Below are 17901 nucleotides of genomic sequence, written 5' to 3' on the forward strand. Positions count from 1 at the left end.
TCAAACTGTGAAATCCTTTTTTTGAGATGGTTTTGTACACTATTTTGCATCACTTTGTAAGCTAGCAGAGTGGCGCAGTGGAAGCGTGCTGGTCCCATAACCCAGAGGTTCCCGGATCGAAATATCGCTCTGCTAACACTTTTTAAGTAAATGTGTTCAAATTGTGAAATTCTACTTTTGAGATTGTTTTTTACACTTTTTTGCATCACTTGTAAGCTAGCAGAGTGGCGCAGTGGAAGCGTGCTGGGCCCATAACCCAGAGGTCCGAGGATCGAAATCTCGCTCTGCTAACACTTTTTAAGGAATTTTAAATGTGTTCATATTGTGAAATCCTATTTTTGAGAAGGTTTTGTCAGCTTTGAATCACTCTGTTAGCAAGCGAAGGGGCGCAGTTTTTTTTTTTTTTTTTTTTTTTTTTTTAATTTGAAGTGTGTTCAAATTCTTGTGTAATCCAGTTTTTTAGATAGTTTTGAAAACTAATTTGCATCACTGTGCAGCAAGCAGAGTGGCGCAGTGGAAGCGTGCTGGGCCCATAACCCAGAGGTTCCCGGATCGAAATCTCGCTCTGCTAACACTTTTTAAGTAAATGTGTTCAAATTGTGAAATCCTACTTTTGAGATTGTTTTTTACACTATTTTGCATCACTTGTAAGCTAGCAGAGTGGCGCAGTGGAAGCGTGCTGGGCCCATAACCCAGAGGTCCGAGAATCGAAACCTCGCTCTGCTAACACTTTTTAAGGAATTTTAAATGTGTTCATATTGTGAAATCGTATTTTTGAGAAGGTTTTGTACACTATTTTGAATCACTTTGTTAGCAAGCAAAGGGGCGCAGTTTTTTTTGTTTTTTTTTTATTTTAATTTGAAGTGTGTTCAAATTCTTGTGTAATCCAGTTTTTTAGATAGTTTTGAAAACTAATTTGCATCACTGTGCAGCAAGCAGAGTGGCGCAGTGGAAGCGTGCTGGGCCCATAACCCAGAGGTCCGAGGATCGAAACCTCGCTCTGCTAACACTTTTTAAGTAAATGTGTTCAAACTGTGAAATCCTTTTTTTGAGATGGTTTTGTACACTATTTTGCATCACTTTGTAAGCTAGCAGAGTGGCGCAGTGGAAGCGTGCTGGGCCCATAACCCAGAGGTTCCCGGATCGAAATATCGCTCTGCTCACACTTTTTAAGTAAATGTGTTCACATTGTGAAATCCTACTTTTGAGATTGTTTTTTACACTATTTTGCATCACTTGTAAGCGCCTAGCAAAGTGGCGCAGTGGAGGCGTGCTGGGCCCATAACCCAGAGGTTCCCGAATCGAAATCTCGCTCTGCTAACACTTTTTAAGTAAATGTGTTCAAATAGTGAAATCCTATTTTTGAGATGGTTTTGTACACTATTTTGCATCACTTTGTAAGCAAGCAGAGTGGCGCAGTGGAAGCGTGCTGGGCCCATAACCTAGAGGTTCCCGAATCGAAATCTCGCTCTGCTAACACTTTTTAAATAAATGTGTTCAAATTGTGAAATTCTATTTTTGAGATGGTTTTGTACACTATTTTGCATCACTTTGTAAGCTAGCAGAGTGGCGCAGTGGAAGCGTGCTGGGCCCATAACCCAGAGGTTCCCGGATCGAAATATCGCTCTGCTCACACTTTTTAAGTAAATGTGTTCACATTGTGAAATCCTACTTTTGAGATTGTTTTTTACACTATTTTGCATCACTTGTAAGCGCCTAGCAAAGTGGTGCAGTGGAGGCGTGCTGGGCCCATAACCCAGAGGTTCCCGAATCGAAATCTCGCTCTGCTAACACTTTTTAAATAAATGTGTTCAAATTGTGAAATTCTATTTTTGAGATGGTTTTGTACACTATTTTGCATCACTTTGTAAGCTAGCAGAGTGGCGCAGTGGAAGCGTGCTGGGCCCATAATCCAGAGGTTCCCGAATCGAAATATCGCTCTGCTAACACTATTTAAGTAAATGTGTTCAAATTGTGAAATCCTATTTTTGAGATGGTTTTGTGCACTATTTTACATCACTTTCTAAGCAAGCAGAGTGGCGCAGTGGAAGCGTGCTGGGCCCATAACCCAGAGGTTTCCGGATCGAAATATCGCTCTGCTAACACTTTTTAAGTAAATGTGTTCAAATTGTGAAATCCTACTTTTCAGATTGTTTTTTACACTATTCTCCATCACTTGTAAGCTAGCAGAGTGGTGCAGTGGAGGCGTGCTGGGCCCATAACCCAGAGGTTCCTGGATCGAAATCTCGCTCTGCTAACACATTTTAAGTAAATGTGTTCAAATTGTGAAATCCTATTTTAGAGAAGGTTTTGTACACAATTTTGCATCACTTTGTAAGCTAGCAGAGTGGCGCAGTGGAAGCGTGCTGGGCCCATAACCCACAGGTCCGAGGATCGAAATCTCGCTCTGCTAACACTTTTTAAGTAAATGTGTTCAAATTGTGAAATCCTATTTTTGAGATGGTTTTGTACACTATTTTGCATCACTTTGTAAGCTAGCAGAGTGGCGCAGTGGAAGCGTGCTGGGCCCATAACCCAGAGGTTCCCAGATCGAAATCTCGCTCTGCTAACACTTTTTAAGTAAATGTGTTCAAATTGTGAAATCCTATTTTTGAGATGGTTTTGTACACTATTTTACATCACTTTGTTAGCAAGCAAATTGGCGCAGTTTTTTTTTTTTTTTTTTTTTTTTTTGAAGTGTGTTCAATTAGTGTTTGATCCAGTTTTTTAGATAGTTTTGAAAACAAATTTGCATCACTGTGCAGCAAGCAGAGTGGCGCAGTGGAAGCGTGCTGGGCCCATAACCCAGAGGTCCGAGAAACGAAACCTCGCTCTGCTAACACTTTTTAAGGAATTTTAAATGTGTTCATATTGTGAAATCCTATTTTTGTGAAGGTTTTGTACACTATTTTGAATCACTTTGTTAGCAATCAAAGGGGCGCAGTTTTTTTTTTTTTTTTTTTTTTTTTTAATTTTAATTTGAAGTGTGTTCAAATTCTTGTGTAATCCAGTTTTTTAGATAGTTTTGAAAACTAATTTGCATCACTGTGCAGCAAGCAGAGTGGCGCAGTGGAAGCGTGCTGGGCCCATAACCCAGAGGTCCGAGGATCGAAACCTCGCTCTGCTAACACTTTTTAAGTAAATGTGTTCAAACTGTGAAATCCTTTTTTTGAGATGGTTTTGTACACTATTTTGCATCACTTTGTAAGCTAGCAGAGTGGCGCAGTGGAAGCGTGCTGGTCCCATAACCCAGAGGTTCCCGGATCGAAATATCGCTCTGCTAACACTTTTTAAGTAAATGTGTTCAAATTGTGAAATTCTACTTTTGAGATTGTTTTTTACACTTTTTTGCATCACTTGTAAGCTAGCAGAGTGGCGCAGTGGAAGCGTGCTGGGCCCATAACCCAGAGGTCCGAGAATCGAAACCTCCCTCTGCTAACACTTTTTAAGGAATTTTAAATGTGTTCATATTGTGAAATCCTATTTTTGAGAAGGTTTTGTACAACTTTGAATCACTCTGTTAGCAAGCAAAGGGGCGCAGTTTTTTTTTTTTTTTTTTTTTTATTTTAATTTGAAGTGTGTTCAAATTCTTGTGTAATCCAGTTTTTTAGATAGTTTTGAAAACTAATTTGCATCACTGTGCAGCAAGCAGAGTGGCGCAGTGGAAGCGTGCTGGGCCCATAACCCAGAGGTTCCCGGATCGAAATCTCGCTCTGCTAACACTTTTTAAGTAAATGTGTTCAAATTGTGAAATCCTACTTTTGAGATTGTTTTTTACACTATTTTGCATCACTTGTAAGCTAGCAGAGTGGCGCAGTGGAAGCGTGCTGGGCCCATAACCCAGAGGTCCGAGGATCGAAACCTCGCTCTGCTAACACTTTTTAAGGAATTTTAAATGTGTTCATATTGTGAAATCGTATTTTTGAGAAGGTTTTGTACACTATTTTGAATCACTTTGTTAGCAAGCAAAGGGGCGCAGTTTTTTTTTTTTTTTTTTTATTTTAATTTGAAGTGTGTTCAAATTCTTGTGTAATCCAGTTTTTTAGATAGTTTTGAAAACTAATTTGCATCACTGTGCAGCAAGCAGAGTGGCGCAGTGGAAGCGTGCTGGGCCCATAACCCAGAGGTCCGAGGATCGAAACCTCGCTCTGCTAACACTTTTTAAGTAAATGTGTTCAAACTGTGAAATCCTTTTTTGAGATGGTTTTGTACACTATTTTGCATCACTTTGTAAGCTAGCAGAGTGGCGCAGTGGAAGCGTGCTGGGCCCATAACCCAGAGGTTCCCGGATCGAAATATCGCTCTGCTCACACTTTTTAAGTAAATGTGTTCACATTGTGAAATCCTACTTTTGAGATTGTTTTTTACACTATTTTGCATCACTTGTAAGCGCCTAGCAAAGTGGTGCAGTGGAGGCGTGCTGGGCCCATAACCCAGAGGTTCCCGAATCGAAATCTCGCTCTGCTGACACTTTTTAAGTAAATGTGTTCAAATAGTGAAATCCTATTTTTGAGATGGTTTTGTACACTATTTTGCATCACTTTGTAAGCAAGCAGAGTGGCGCAGTGGAAGCGTGCTGGGCCCATAACCCAGAGGTTCCCGAATCGAAATCTCGCTCTGCTAACACTTTTTAAATAAATGTGTTCAAATTGTGAAATTCTATTTTTGAGATGGTTTTGTACACTATTTTGCATCACTTTGTAAGCTAGCAGAGTGGCGCAGTGGAAGCGTGCTGGGCCCATAACCCAGAGGTTCCCGGATCGAAATATCGCTCTGCTCACACTTTTTAAGTAAATGTGTTCACATTGTGAAATCCTACTTTTGAGATTGTTTTTTACACTATTTTGCATCACTTGTAAGCGCCTAGCAAAGTGGTGCAGTGGAGGCGTGCTGGGCCCATAACCCAGAGGTTCCCGAATCGAAATCTCGCTCTGCTAACACTTTTTAAGTAAATGTGTTCAAATAGTGAAATCCTATTTTTGAGATGGTTTTGTACACTATTTTGCATCACTTTGTAAGCAAGCAGAGTGGCGCAGTGGAAGCGTGCTGGGCCCATAACCCAGAGGTTCCCGAATCGAAATCTCGCTCTGCTAACACTTTTTAAATAAATGTGTTCAAATTGTGAAATTCTATTTTTGAGATGGTTTTGTACACTATTTTGCATCACTTTGTAAGCTAGCAGAGTGGCGCAGTGGAAGCGTGCTGGGCCCATAACCCAGAGGTTCCCGGATCGAAATATCGCTCTGCTCACACTTTTTAAGTAAATGTGTTCACATTGTGAAATCCTACTTTTGAGATTGTTTTTTACACTATTTTGCATCACTTCTAAGCGCCTAGCAAAGTGGTGCAGTGGAGGCGTGCTGGGCCCATAACCCAGAGGTTCCCGAATCGAAATCTCGCTCTGCTAACACTTTTTAAATAAATGTGTTCAAATTGTGAAATTCTATTTTTGAGATGGTTTTGTACACTATTTTGCATCACTTTGTAAGCTAGCAGAGTGGCGCAGTGGAAGCGTGCTGGGCCCATAACCCAGAGGTTCCCGAATCGAAATCTCGCTCTGCTAACACTTTTTAAATAAATGTGTTCAAATTGTGAAATTCTATTTTTGAGATGGTTTTGTACACTATTTTGCATCACTTTGTAAGCTAGCAGAGTGGCGCAGTGGAAGCGTGCTGGGCCCATAATCCAGAGGTTCCCGAATCGAAATCTCGCTCTGCTAACACTTTTTAAATAAATGTGTTCAAATTGTGAAATTCTATTTTTGAGATGGTTTTGTACACTATTTTGCATCACTTTGTAAGCTAGCAGAGTGGCGCAGTGGAAGCGTGCTGGGCCCATAATCCAGAGGTTCCCGAATCGAAATATCGCTCTGCTAACACTATTTAAGTAAATGTGTTCAAATTGTGAAATCCTATTTTTGAGATGGTTTTGTGCACTATTTTGCATCACTTTGTAAGCTAGCAGAGTGGCGCAGTGGAAGCGTGCTGGGCCCATAACCCAGAGGTTCCAGGATCGAAATCTCGCTCTGCTAACACTTTTTAAGTAAATGTGTTCAAATTGTGAAATCCTATTTTTGAGATGGTTTTGTACACTATTTTGCATCACTTTGTAAGCTAGCAGAGTGGCGCAGTGGAAGCGTGCTGGGCCCATAACCCAGAGGTTCCCGAATCGAAATCTCGCTCTGCTAACACTTTTTAAAGTAAATGTGTTCAAATTGTGAAATCCTATTTTTGAGATGGTTTTGTACACTATTTTACATCACTTTGTTAGCAAGCAAATTGGCGCAGTTTTTTTTTTTTTTTTTTTTTTTTTGAAGTGTGTTCAATTAGTGTTTGATCCAGTTTTTTAGATAGTTTTGAAAACAAATTTGCATCACTGTGCAGCAAGCAGAGTGGCGCAGTGGAAGCGTGCTGGGCCCATAACCCAGAGGTCCGAGGATCGAAACCTCGCTCTGCTAACACTTTTTAAGTAAATGTGTTCAAATTGTGAAATCCTACTTTTGAGATTGTTTTTTACATTATTTTGCATCACTTGTAAGCTAGCAGAGTGGTGCACTGGAGGCGTGCTGGGCCCATAACCCAGAGGTTCCCGAATCGAAATCTCGCTCTGCTAACACTTTTTAAGTAAATGTGTTCAAATTGTGAAATCCTATTTTTGAGATGGTTTTGTACACTATTTTGCATCACTTTGTAAGCAAGCAGAGTGGCGCAGTGGAAGCGTGCTGGGCCCATAACCCACAGGTCCGAGGATCGAAATCTCGCTCTGCTAACACTTTTTAAGTAAATGTGATCAAATTGTGAAATCCTATTTTTGAGATGGTTTTGTACACTATTTTGCATCACTTTGTAAGCAAGCAGAGTGGCGCAGTGGAAGCGTGCTGGGCCCATAACCCAGAGGTTCCCGAATCGAAATCTCGCTCTGCTAACACTTTTTAAATAAATGTGTTCAAATTGTGAAATTCTATTTTTGAGATGGTTTTGTACACTATTTTGCATCACTTTGTAAGCTAGCAGAGTGGCGCAGTGGAAGCGTGCTGGGCCCATAACCCAGAGGTTCCCGGATCGAAATATCGCTCTGCTCACACTTTTTAAGTAAATGTGTTCACATTGTGAAATCCTACTTTTGAGATTGTTTTTTACACTATTTTGCATCACTTCTAAGCGCCTAGCAAAGTGGTGCAGTGGAGGCGTGCTGGGCCCATAACCCAGAGGTTCCCGAATCGAAATCTCGCTCTGCTAACACTTTTTAAATAAATGTGTTCAAATTGTGAAATTCTATTTTTGAGATGGTTTTGTACACTATTTTGCATCACTTTGTAAGCTAGCAGAGTGGCGCAGTGGAAGCGTGCTGGGCCCATAACCCAGAGGTTCCCGAATCGAAATCTCGCTCTGCTAACACTTTTTAAATAAATGTGTTCAAATTGTGAAATTCTATTTTTGAGATGGTTTTGTACACTATTTTGCATCACTTTGTAAGCTAGCAGAGTGGCGCAGTGGAAGCGTGCTGGGCCCATAATCCAGAGGTTCCCGAATCGAAATCTCGCTCTGCTAACACTTTTTAAATAAATGTGTTCAAATTGTGAAATTCTATTTTTGAGATGGTTTTGTACACTATTTTGCATCACTTTGTAAGCTAGCAGAGTGGCGCAGTGGAAGCGTGCTGGGCCCATAATCCAGAGGTTCCCGAATCGAAATATCGCTCTGCTAACACTATTTAAGTAAATGTGTTCAAATTGTGAAATCCTATTTTTGAGATGGTTTTGTGCACTATTTTGCATCACTTTGTAAGCTAGCAGAGTGGCGCAGTGGAAGCGTGCTGGGCCCATAACCCAGAGGTTCCAGGATCGAAATCTCGCTCTGCTAACACTTTTTAAGTAAATGTGTTCAAATTGTGAAATCCTATTTTTGAGATGGTTTTGTACACTATTTTGCATCACTTTGTAAGCTAGCAGAGTGGCGCAGTGGAAGCGTGCTGGGCCCATAACCCAGAGGTTCCCGAATCGAAATCTCGCTCTGCTAACACTTTTTAAAGTAAATGTGTTCAAATTGTGAAATCCTATTTTTGAGATGGTTTTGTACACTATTTTACATCACTTTGTTAGCAAGCAAATTGGCGCAGTTTTTTTTTTTTTTTTTTTTTTTTTGAAGTGTGTTCAATTAGTGTTTGATCCAGTTTTTTAGATAGTTTTGAAAACAAATTTGCATCACTGTGCAGCAAGCAGAGTGGCGCAGTGGAAGCGTGCTGGGCCCATAACCCAGAGGTCCGAGGATCGAAACCTCGCTCTGCTAACACTTTTTAAGTAAATGTGTTCAAATTGTGAAATCCTACTTTTGAGATTGTTTTTTACACTATTTTGCATCACTTGTAAGCTAGCAGAGTGGTGCACTGGAGGCGTGCTGGGCCCATAACCCAGAGGTTCCCGAATCGAAATCTCGCTCTGCTAACACTTTTTAAGTAAATGTGTTCAAATTGTGAAATCCTATTTTTGAGATGGTTTTGTACACTATTTTGCATCACTTTGTAAGCAAGCAGAGTGGCGCAGTGGAAGCGTGCTGGGCCCATAACCCACAGGTCCGAGGATCGAAATCTCGCTCTGCTAACACTTTTTAAGTAAATGTGATCAAATTGTGAAATCCTATTTTTGAGATGGTTTTGTACACTATTTTGCAAAACTTGGTAAGCTAGCAGAGTGGCGCATTGGAAGCGTGCTGGGCCCATAACCCAGAGGTTCCCGGATCGAAATCTCGCTCTGCTAACACTTTTTAAGTAAATGTGTTTAAAATGTGAAATCCTATTTTTGAGATGGTTTTGTACACTATTTTGCATCACGTTGTAAGCAAGCAGAGTGGCGCAGTGGAAGCGTGCTGGGCCCATAACCCAGAGGTTCCCGAATCGAAATCTCGCTCTGCTAACACTTTTTAAATAAATGTGTTCACATTGTGAAATCCTATTTTGGAGATGGTTTTGTACACTATTTTGCATCACTTTGTAAGCTAGCAGAGTGGCGCAGTGGAAGCGTGCTGGGCCCATAACCCAGAGGTTCCCGGATCGAAATCTCGCTCTGCTAACACTTTTTAAGTAAATGTGTTCAAATTGTGAAATCCTATTTTTGAGATGGTTTTTTACACTATTTTGCATCACTTGTAAGCTGGCAGAGTGGTGCAGTGGAGGCGTGCTGGTCCAATAACCCAGAGGTTCCCGAATCGAAATCTCGCTCTGCTAACACTTTTTAAGTAAATGTGTTCAAATTGTGAAATCCTATTTTTGAGATGGTTTTGTACACTATTTTGCATCAATTTGTAAGCTAGCAGAGTGGTGCAGTGGAAGCGTGCTGGGCCCATAACCCAGAGGTTGCCGGATCGAAATCTCGCTCTGCTAACACTTTTTAAGTAAATGTGTTTAAAATGTGAAATCCTATTTTTGAGATGGTTTTGTACACTATTTTGCATCACGTTGTAAGCAAGCAGAGTGGCGCAGTGGAAGCGTGCTGGGCCCATAACCCAGAGGTTCCCGGATCGAAATCTCGCTCTGCTAACACTTTTTAAGTAAATGTGTTCAAATTGTGAAATCCTATTTTTGAGATGGTTTTGTACACAATTTTGCATCACTTTGTAAGCAAGCAGAGTGGCGCAGTGGAAGCGTGCTGGGCCCATAACCCACAGGTGCGAGGATCGAAACCTCGCTCTGCTAACACTATTTAAGTAAATGTGTTCAAATTGTGAAATCCTATTTTTGAGATGGTTTTGTGCACTATTTTGCATCACGTTGTAAGCAAGCAGAGTGGCGCAGTGGAAGCGTGCTGGGCCCATAACCCAGAGGTTCCCGGATCGAAACCTCGCTCTGCTAACACTATTTAAGTGAATGTGTTCAAATTGTGAAATCCTATTTTTGAGATGGTTTTGTGCACTATTTTACATCACTTTCTAAGCAAGCAGAGTGGCGCAGTGGAAGCGTGCTGGGCCCATAACCCAAAGGTTCCAGGATCGAAATCTCGCTCTGCTAACACTTTTTAAGTAAATGTGTTCAAATTGTGAAATCCTATTTTTGAGATGGTTTTGTACACAATTTTGCATCACTTTCTAAGCTAGCAGAGTGGTGCAGTGGAAGCGTGCTGGGCCCATAACCCAGAGGTCCGAGGATCGAAATCTCGCTCTGCTAACACTTTTTAAGTAAATGTGTTCAAAATGTGAAATCCTATTTTTGAGATGGTTTTGTACACTATTTTGAATCACTTTGTTAGCAAGCAAATTGGCGCAGTTTTTTTTTTTTTGAAGTGCGTTCAAATTAGTGTTTGATCCAGTTTTTTAGATAGTTTTGAAAACAAATTTGCATCACTGGGCAGCAAGCAGAGTGGCGCAGTGGAAGCGTGCCTTGCCCATAACCCAGAGGTCCGAGAATCGAAACCTCGCTCTGCTAACACTTTTTAAGGAATTTTAAATGTGTTCATATTGTGAAATCCTATTTTTGAGAAGGTTTTGTACACTATTTTGATTCACTTTTTTAGCAAGCAAAGGGGAGCAGTTTTTTTTTTTTTTTTTTTTTTTTATTTTAATTTGAAGTGTGTTCAAATTCTTGTGTAATCCAGTTTTTTAGATAGTTTTGAAAACTAATTTGCATCACTGTGCAGCAAGCAGAGTGGCGCAGTGGAAGCGTGCTGGGCCCATAACCCAGAGGTCCGAGGATCGAAACCTCGCTCTGCTAACACTTTTTAAGTAAATGTGTTCAAATTGTGAAATCCTATTTTTGAGATGGTTTTGTACACTATTTTGCATCACTTTGTAAGCTAGCAGAGTGGCGCAGTGGAAGCGTGCTGGGCCCATAACCCAGAGGTTCCCGGATCGAAATCTCGCTCTGCTAACACTTTTTAAGTTAATGTGTTCAAATTGTGAAATTCTATTTTTGAGATGGTTTTGTACACTTTTTTGCATCACGTTGTAAGCTAGCAGAGTGGCGCAGTGGAAGCGTGCTGGGCCCATAACCCAGAGGTTTCCGGATCGAAATCTCGCTCTGCTAACACTTTTTAAGTAAAAGTGTTCAAATTGTGAAATCCTTGTTTTGAGATGGTTTTGTACACTTTTTTGCATCACGTTGTAAGCTAGCAGAGTGGCGCAGTGGAAGCGTGCTGGGCCCATAACCCACAGGTCCGAGGATCGAAATCTCGCTCTGCTAACACTTTTTAAGTAAATGTGTGCAAATTGTGAAATCCTACTCAAAGATTGTTTTTTACACTATTTTGCATCAGTTGTAAGCTAGCAGAGTGGCGCAGTGGAAGCGTGCTGGGCCCATAATCCAGAGGTTGCCGGATCGAAATCTCGCTCTGCTAACACTTTTTAAGTAAATGTGTTCAAAATGTGAAATCCTATTTTTGAGATGTTTTGTACACTATTTTGCATCACTTTGTAAGCTAGCAGAGTGGCGCAGTGGAAGCGTGCTGGGCCCATAACCCAGAGGTCCGAGGATCGAAACCTCGCTCTGCTAACACTTTTTAAGGAAATTTAAATGTGTTCAAATTGTGAAATCCTATTTTTGAGATGGTTTTGTACACTATTTTGAATGACTTTGTTAGCAAGCAAATTGGCGCTGTTTTTTTTTTTTTTTTTTTTTGGAAGTGTGTTCAAAAAATATTGTTTGATCCAGTTTTTTAGATAGTTTTGAAAACAAATTTGCATCACTGTGCAACAAGCAGAGTGGCGCAGTGGAAGCGTGCTGGGCCCATAACCCAGAGGTCCGAGGATCGAAACCTCGCTCTGCTAACACTTTTTAAGGAATTTTAAATGTGAACACTTTTTAAGTAAATTTGTTCAAATTGTGAAATCCTATTTTTGAGATGGTTTTGTACACTTTTTTGCATCACGTTGTAAGCTAGCAGAGTGGCGCAGTGGAAGCGTGCTGGGCCCATAACCCACAGGTCCGAGGATCGAAATCTCGCTCTGCTAACACTTTTTAAGTAAAAGTGTTCAAATTGTGAAATCCTATTTTTGAGATGGTTTTGTACACTTTTTTGCATCACGTTGTAAGCTAGCAGAGTGGCGCAGTGGAAGCGTGCTGGGCCCATAACCCACAGGTCCGAGGATCGAAATCTCGCTCTGCTAACACTTTTTAAGTAAAAGTGTTCAAATTGTGAAATCCTTATTTTGAGATGGTTTTGTACACTTTTTTGCATCACGTTGTAAGCTAGCAGAGTGGCGCAGTGGAAGCGTGCTGGGCCCATAACCCAGAGGTCCGAGGATCGAAACCTCGCTCTGCTAACACTTTTTAAGGAAATTTAAATGTGTTCAAATTGTGAAATCCTATTTTTGAGATGGTTTTGTACACTATTTTGAATGACTTTGTTAGCAAGCAAATTGGCGCTGTTTTTTTTTTTTTTTTTTTTGGAAGTGTGTTCAAAATATATTGTTTGATCCAGTTTTTTAGATAGTTTTGAAAACAAATTTGCATCACTGTGCAACAAGCAGAGTGGCGCAGTGGAAGCGTGCTGGGCCCATAACCCAGAGGTCCGAGGATCGAAACCTCGCTCTGCTAACACTTTTTAAGGAATTTTAAATGTGAACACTTTTTAAGTAAATTTGTTCAAAATGTGAAATCCTATTTTTGAGATGGTTTTGTACACTATTTTGCATCACTTTGTAAGCTAGCAGAGTGGCGCAGTGGAAGCGTGCTGGGCCCATAACCCAGAGGTCCGAGGATCGAAACCTCGCTCTGCTGACACTTTTTAAGGAAAGTTAAATGTGTTCATATTGTGAAATCCTATTTTTGAGGTGGTTTTGAACACTGTTTTGAATCACTTTGTTAGAAAGCAAAGTGGCACAGTTTTTTTTTTTTTTTTTGTTTTTTTTTGAAGTTAGTTCAAATTATTGTGTAATCCAGTTTTTTAAGATAGTTTTGAAAACAAATTTGCATCACTGTGCAGCAAGCAGAGTGGCGCAGTGGAAGCGTGCTGGGCCCATAACCCAGAGGTCCGAGGATCGAAATCTCGTTCTGCTAACACTTTTTAAGTAAATGTGTTCAAAATGTGAAATCCTATTTTTGAGATGGTTTTGTACACTATTTTGAATCACTTTGTTAGCAAGCAAATTGGCGCAGTTTTTTTTTTTTTTTTTTTTTTTGAAGTGTGTTCAAATTAGTGTTTGATCCAGTTTTTTAGATAGTTTTGAAAACAAATTTGCATCACTGTGCAGCAAGCAGATTGGCGCAGTGGAAGCGTGCTGGGCCCATAACCCATAGGTCCGAGAATCGAAACCTCGCTCTGCTAACACTTTTTAAGGAATTTTAAATGTGTTCATATTGTGAAATCCTATTTTTGAGAAGGTTTTGTACACTATTTTGAATCACTTTGTTAGCAAGCAAAGGGGCGCAGATTTTTTTTTTTTTTTTTTTTTTTTTTTTTAATTTGAAGTGTGTCCAAATTCTTGTGTAATCCAGTTTTTTAGATAGTTTTGAAAACTAATTTGCATCACTGTGCAGCAAGCAGAGTGGCGCAGTGGAAGCGTGCTGGGCCCATAACCCAGAGGTCCGAGAATCGAAACCTCGCTCTGCTAACACTTTTTAAGGAATTTTAAATGTGTTCATATTGTGAAATCCTATTTTTGAGAAGGTTTTGTACACTATTTTGAATCACTTTGTTAGCAAGCAAAGGGGCGCAGTTTTTTTTTTTTTTTTTTAATTTTAATTTGAAGTGTGTTCAAATTCTTGTGTAATCCAGTTTTTTAGATAGTTTTGAAAACTAATTTGCATCACTGTGCAGCAAGCAGAGTGGCGCAGTGGAAGCGTGCTGGGCCCATAACCCAGAGGTCCGAGGATCGAAACCTCGCTCTGCTAACACTTTTTAAGTAAATGTGTGCAAATTGTGAAATCGTACTTTTGAGATTGTTTTTTACACTTTTTTGCATCACTTGTAAGCTAGCAGAGTGGTGCAGTGGAGGCGTTCTGGGCCCATAACCCAGAGGTTCCCGAATCGAAATCTCGCTCTGCTAACACTTTTTAAGTAAATGTGTTCAAATTGTGAAATCCTATTTTTGAGATGGTTTTGTACACAATTTTGCATCACTTTGTAAGCTTGCAGAGTGGCGCAGTGGAAGCGTGCTGGGCCCATAACCCAGAGGTCCGAGGATCGAAATCTCGTTCTGCTAACACTTTTTAAGTAAATGTGTTCAAAATGTGAAATCCTATTTTTGAGATGGTTTTGTACACTATTTTGAATCACTTTGTAAGCAAGCAAATTGGCGCAGTTTTTTTTTTTTTTTTTTTTTTTTGAAGTGTGTTCAAATTAGTGTTTGATCCAGTTTTTTAGATAGTTTTGAAAACAAATTTGCATCACTGTGCAGCAAGCAGAGTGGCGCAGTGGAAGCGTGCTGGGCCCATAACCCATAGGTCCGAGAATCGAAACCTCGCTCTGCTAACACTTTTTAAGGAATTTTAAATGTGTTCATATTGTGAAATCCTATTTTTGAGATGGTTTTGTACAACTTTGAATCACTCTGTTAGCAAGCAAAGGGGCGCAGTTTTTTTTTTTTTTTTTTTAATTTTAATTTGAAGTGTGTTCAAATTCTTGTGTAATCCAGTTTTTTAGATAGTTTTGAAAACTAATTTGCATCACTGTGCAGTAGGCAGAGTGGCGCAGTGGAAGCGTGCTGGGCCCATAACCCAGAGGTCCGAGGATCGAAACCTCGCTCTGCTAACACTTTTTAAGTAAATGTGTTCAAATTGTGAAATCCTACTTTTGAGATTGTTTTTTACACTATTTTGCATCACTTGTAAGCTAGCAGAGTGGTGCAGTGGAGGCGTGCTGGGCCCATAACCCAGAGGTTCCCGAATCGAAATCTCGCTCTGCTAACACTTTTTAAGTAAATGTGTTCAAATTGTGAAATCCTATTTTTGAGATGGTTTTGTACACTTTTTTGCATCACGTTGTAAGCTAGCAGAGTGGCGCAGTGGAAGCGTGCTGGGCCCATAACCCACAGGTCCGAGGATCGAAATCTCGCTCTGCTAACACTTTTTAAGTAAATGTTTTCAAATTGTGAAATCCTACTCAGAGATTGTTTTTTACATTATTTTGCATCACTTGTAAGCTAGCAGAGTGGCGCAGTGGAAGCGTGCTGGGCTCATAACCCAGAGGTTGCCGGATCGAAATCTCGCTCTGCTAACACTTTTTAAGTAAATGTGTTTAAAATGTGAAATCCTATTTTTGAGATGGTTTTGTACACTATTTTGCATCACTTGGTAAGCAAGCAGAGTGGCCTAGTGGAAGCGTGCTGGGCCCATAACCCAGAGGTTCCCGGATCGAAATCTCGCTCTGCTAACACTTTTTAAGTAAATGTGTTTAAAATGTGAAATCCTATTTTTGAGATGGTTTTGTACACTTTTTTGCATCACGTTGTAAGCTAGCAGAGTGGCGCAGTGGAAGCGTGCTGGGCCCATAACCCAGAGGTCCGAGGATCGAAACCTCGCTCTGCTAACACTTTTTAAGTAAATGTGTTTAAAATGTGAAATCCTACTCAGAGATTGTTTTTTACACTATTTTGCATCACTTGTAAGCTAACAGAGTGGCGCAGTGGAAGCGTGCTGGGCCCATAACCCAGAGGTCCGAGGATCGAAACCTCGCTCTGCTAACACTTTTTAAGTAAATGTGTTTAAAATGTGAAATCCTATTTTTGAGATGGTTTTGTACACTATTTTGCATCACTTTGTAAGCAAGCAGAGTGGCCTAGTGGAAGCGTGCTGGGCCCATAACCCAGAGGTTCCCGGATCGAAATCTCGCTCTGCTAACACTTTTTAAGTAAATGTGTTTAAAATGTGAAATCCTATTTTTGAGATGGTTTTGTACACTATTTTGCATCACTTTGTAAGCAAGCAGAGTGGCCTAGTGGAAGCGTGCTGGGCCCATAACCCAGAGGTTCCCGGATCGAAACCTCGCTCTGCTAACACTTTTTAAGTAAATGTGTTTAAAATGTGAAATCCTATTTTTGAGATGGTTTTGTACACTATTTTGCATCACTTTGTAAGCAATCAGAGTGGCGCAGTGGAAGCGTGCTGGGCCCATAACCCAGAGGTCCGAGAATCGAAACCTCGCTCTGCTAACACTTTTTAAGGAATTTTAAATGTGTTCATATTGTGAAATCCTATTTTTGAGAAGGTTTTGTACACTATTTTGAATCACTTTGTTAGCAAGCAAAGGGGCGCAGTTTTTTTTTTTTTTTTTTTAATTTTAATTTGAAGTGTGTTCAAATTCTTGTGTAATCCAGTTTTTTAGATAGTTTTGAAAACTAATTTGCATCACTGTGCAGCAAGCAGAGTGGCGCAGTGGAAGCGTGCTGGGCCCATAACCCAGAGGTCCGAGGATCGAAACCTCGCTCTGCTAACACTTTTTAAGTAAATATGTGCAAATTGTGAAATCCTACTTTTGAGATTGTTTTTTACACTTTTTTGCATCACTTGTAAGCTAGCAGAGTGGTGCAGTGGAGGCGTTCTGGGCCCATAACCCAGAGGTTCCCGAATCGAAATCTCGCTCTGCTAACACTTTTTAAGTAAATGTGTTCAAAATGTGAAATCCTATTTTTGAGATGGTTTTGTACACTATTTTGCATCACTTTGTAAGCAAGCAGAGTGGCGCATTGGAAGCGTGCTGGGCCCATAACCCGGAGGTTCCCGGATCGAAATATCGCTCTGCTAACACTTTTTAAGTAAATGTGTATCACTTTGTAAGCAAGCAGAGTGGCGCAGTGGAAGCGTGCTGGGCCCATAACCCAGAGGTCCGAGGATCGAAACCTCCCTCTGCTAACACTTTTTAAGGAAATTTAAATGTGTTCAAAACGTGAAATCCTATTTTTGAGATGGTTTTGTACACTATTTTGCATCACTTTGTAAGCAAGAAGAGTGGCGCAGTGGAAGCGTGCTGGGCCCATAACCCAGAGGTTTCCGGATCGAAATATCGCTCTGCTAACACTTTTTAAGTAAATGTGTTCAAATTGTGAAATCCTATTTTTGAGATGGTTTTGTACACTATTTTGCATCACTTTGTAAGCAAGCAGAGTGGCGCATTGGAAGCGTGCTGGGCCCATAACCCGGAGGTTCCCGGATCGAAATATCGCTCTGCTAACACTTTTTAAGTAAATGTGTATCACTTTGTAAGCAAGCAGAGTGGCGCAGTGGAAGCGTGCTGGGCCCATAACCCAGAGGTCCGAGGATCGAAACCTCCCTCTGCTAACACTTTTTAAGGAAATTTAAATGTGTTCAAAACGTGAAATCCTATTTTTGAGATGGTTTTGTACACTATTTTGCATCACTTTGTAAGCAAGAAGAGTGGCGCAGTGGAAGCGTGCTGGGCCCATAACCCAGAGGTCCGAGGATCGAAACCTCGCTCTGCTAACACTTTTTAAGTAAATATGTGCAAATTGTGAAATCCTACTTTTGAGATTGTTTTTTACACTTTTTTGCATCACTTGTAAGCTAGCAGAGTGGTGCAGTGGAGGCGTTCTGGGCCCATAACCCAGAGGTTCCCGAATCGAAATCTCGCTCTGCTAACACTTTTTAAGTAAATGTGTTCAAAATGTGAAATCCTATTTTTGAGATGGTTTTGTACACTATTTTGCATCACTTTGTAAGCAAGCAGAGTGGCGCAGTGGAAGCTTGCTGGGCCCATAACCCAGAGGTTCCCGGATCGAAATCTTACTCTGCTGACACTTTTTAAGTAAATGTGTTAAAAAAGTGAAATCCTATTTTTCAGAATGTTTTTTTACACTATTTTGCATCACTTTGTAAGCTAGCAGAGTGGCGCAGTGGAAGCGTGCTGGGCCCATAACCCAGAGGTTCCCGGATCAAAACCTCGCTCTGCTAACACTTTTTAAGGAAATTTAAATGTGTTCAAAGTGTGAAATCCTATTTTTGAGGTGGTTTTGTACACTA

The 17901-nt window shown here is 40.6% G+C and overlaps 19 non-coding genes across 19 annotated transcripts; all 19 read left to right on the forward strand.

Moving 5' to 3' along the window:
• Positions 1-218: 218 nt before the first annotated feature.
• On the forward strand, positions 219-290 carry Trnam-cau (transfer RNA methionine (anticodon CAU)). The gene has a single exon. It is a non-coding gene; the product is annotated as a tRNA-Met (tRNA).
• A 644-nt stretch (positions 291-934) lies between these two features.
• Positions 935-1006, forward strand: Trnam-cau (transfer RNA methionine (anticodon CAU)). Its single transcript has one exon. It is a non-coding gene; the product is annotated as a tRNA-Met (tRNA).
• Positions 1007-3055: 2049 nt separating this feature from the next.
• Trnam-cau (transfer RNA methionine (anticodon CAU)) lies at positions 3056-3127 on the forward strand. The gene has a single exon. It is a non-coding gene; the product is annotated as a tRNA-Met (tRNA).
• Positions 3128-3802: 675 nt separating this feature from the next.
• Positions 3803-3874, forward strand: Trnam-cau (transfer RNA methionine (anticodon CAU)). The gene has a single exon. It is a non-coding gene; the product is annotated as a tRNA-Met (tRNA).
• A 208-nt stretch (positions 3875-4082) lies between these two features.
• Positions 4083-4154, forward strand: Trnam-cau (transfer RNA methionine (anticodon CAU)). The gene has a single exon. It is a non-coding gene; the product is annotated as a tRNA-Met (tRNA).
• Positions 4155-6385: 2231 nt separating this feature from the next.
• Trnam-cau (transfer RNA methionine (anticodon CAU)) lies at positions 6386-6457 on the forward strand. The gene has a single exon. It is a non-coding gene; the product is annotated as a tRNA-Met (tRNA).
• Positions 6458-8216: 1759 nt separating this feature from the next.
• On the forward strand, positions 8217-8288 carry Trnam-cau (transfer RNA methionine (anticodon CAU)). Its single transcript has one exon. It is a non-coding gene; the product is annotated as a tRNA-Met (tRNA).
• A 2341-nt stretch (positions 8289-10629) lies between these two features.
• Trnam-cau (transfer RNA methionine (anticodon CAU)) lies at positions 10630-10701 on the forward strand. The gene has a single exon. It is a non-coding gene; the product is annotated as a tRNA-Met (tRNA).
• Positions 10702-11406: 705 nt separating this feature from the next.
• On the forward strand, positions 11407-11478 carry Trnam-cau (transfer RNA methionine (anticodon CAU)). Its single transcript has one exon. It is a non-coding gene; the product is annotated as a tRNA-Met (tRNA).
• Positions 11479-11681: 203 nt separating this feature from the next.
• Trnam-cau (transfer RNA methionine (anticodon CAU)) lies at positions 11682-11753 on the forward strand. The gene has a single exon. It is a non-coding gene; the product is annotated as a tRNA-Met (tRNA).
• A 423-nt stretch (positions 11754-12176) lies between these two features.
• On the forward strand, positions 12177-12248 carry Trnam-cau (transfer RNA methionine (anticodon CAU)). The gene has a single exon. It is a non-coding gene; the product is annotated as a tRNA-Met (tRNA).
• Positions 12249-12450: 202 nt separating this feature from the next.
• On the forward strand, positions 12451-12522 carry Trnam-cau (transfer RNA methionine (anticodon CAU)). The gene has a single exon. It is a non-coding gene; the product is annotated as a tRNA-Met (tRNA).
• Positions 12523-12633: 111 nt separating this feature from the next.
• Trnam-cau (transfer RNA methionine (anticodon CAU)) lies at positions 12634-12705 on the forward strand. Its single transcript has one exon. It is a non-coding gene; the product is annotated as a tRNA-Met (tRNA).
• A 1041-nt stretch (positions 12706-13746) lies between these two features.
• On the forward strand, positions 13747-13818 carry Trnam-cau (transfer RNA methionine (anticodon CAU)). The gene has a single exon. It is a non-coding gene; the product is annotated as a tRNA-Met (tRNA).
• A 787-nt stretch (positions 13819-14605) lies between these two features.
• On the forward strand, positions 14606-14677 carry Trnam-cau (transfer RNA methionine (anticodon CAU)). Its single transcript has one exon. It is a non-coding gene; the product is annotated as a tRNA-Met (tRNA).
• Positions 14678-15382: 705 nt separating this feature from the next.
• Positions 15383-15454, forward strand: Trnam-cau (transfer RNA methionine (anticodon CAU)). Its single transcript has one exon. It is a non-coding gene; the product is annotated as a tRNA-Met (tRNA).
• An 831-nt stretch (positions 15455-16285) lies between these two features.
• Trnam-cau (transfer RNA methionine (anticodon CAU)) lies at positions 16286-16357 on the forward strand. Its single transcript has one exon. It is a non-coding gene; the product is annotated as a tRNA-Met (tRNA).
• Positions 16358-16704: 347 nt separating this feature from the next.
• Positions 16705-16776, forward strand: Trnam-cau (transfer RNA methionine (anticodon CAU)). The gene has a single exon. It is a non-coding gene; the product is annotated as a tRNA-Met (tRNA).
• Positions 16777-17130: 354 nt separating this feature from the next.
• On the forward strand, positions 17131-17202 carry Trnam-cau (transfer RNA methionine (anticodon CAU)). The gene has a single exon. It is a non-coding gene; the product is annotated as a tRNA-Met (tRNA).
• The last annotated feature ends 699 nt before the right edge of the window (positions 17203-17901 follow it).

This window comes from Asterias amurensis, chromosome 7 (assembly GCF_032118995.1).
Source record: "Asterias amurensis chromosome 7, ASM3211899v1".
In the NCBI taxonomy this organism is placed as follows: Eukaryota; Metazoa; Echinodermata; class Asteroidea; order Forcipulatida; family Asteriidae; genus Asterias; species Asterias amurensis.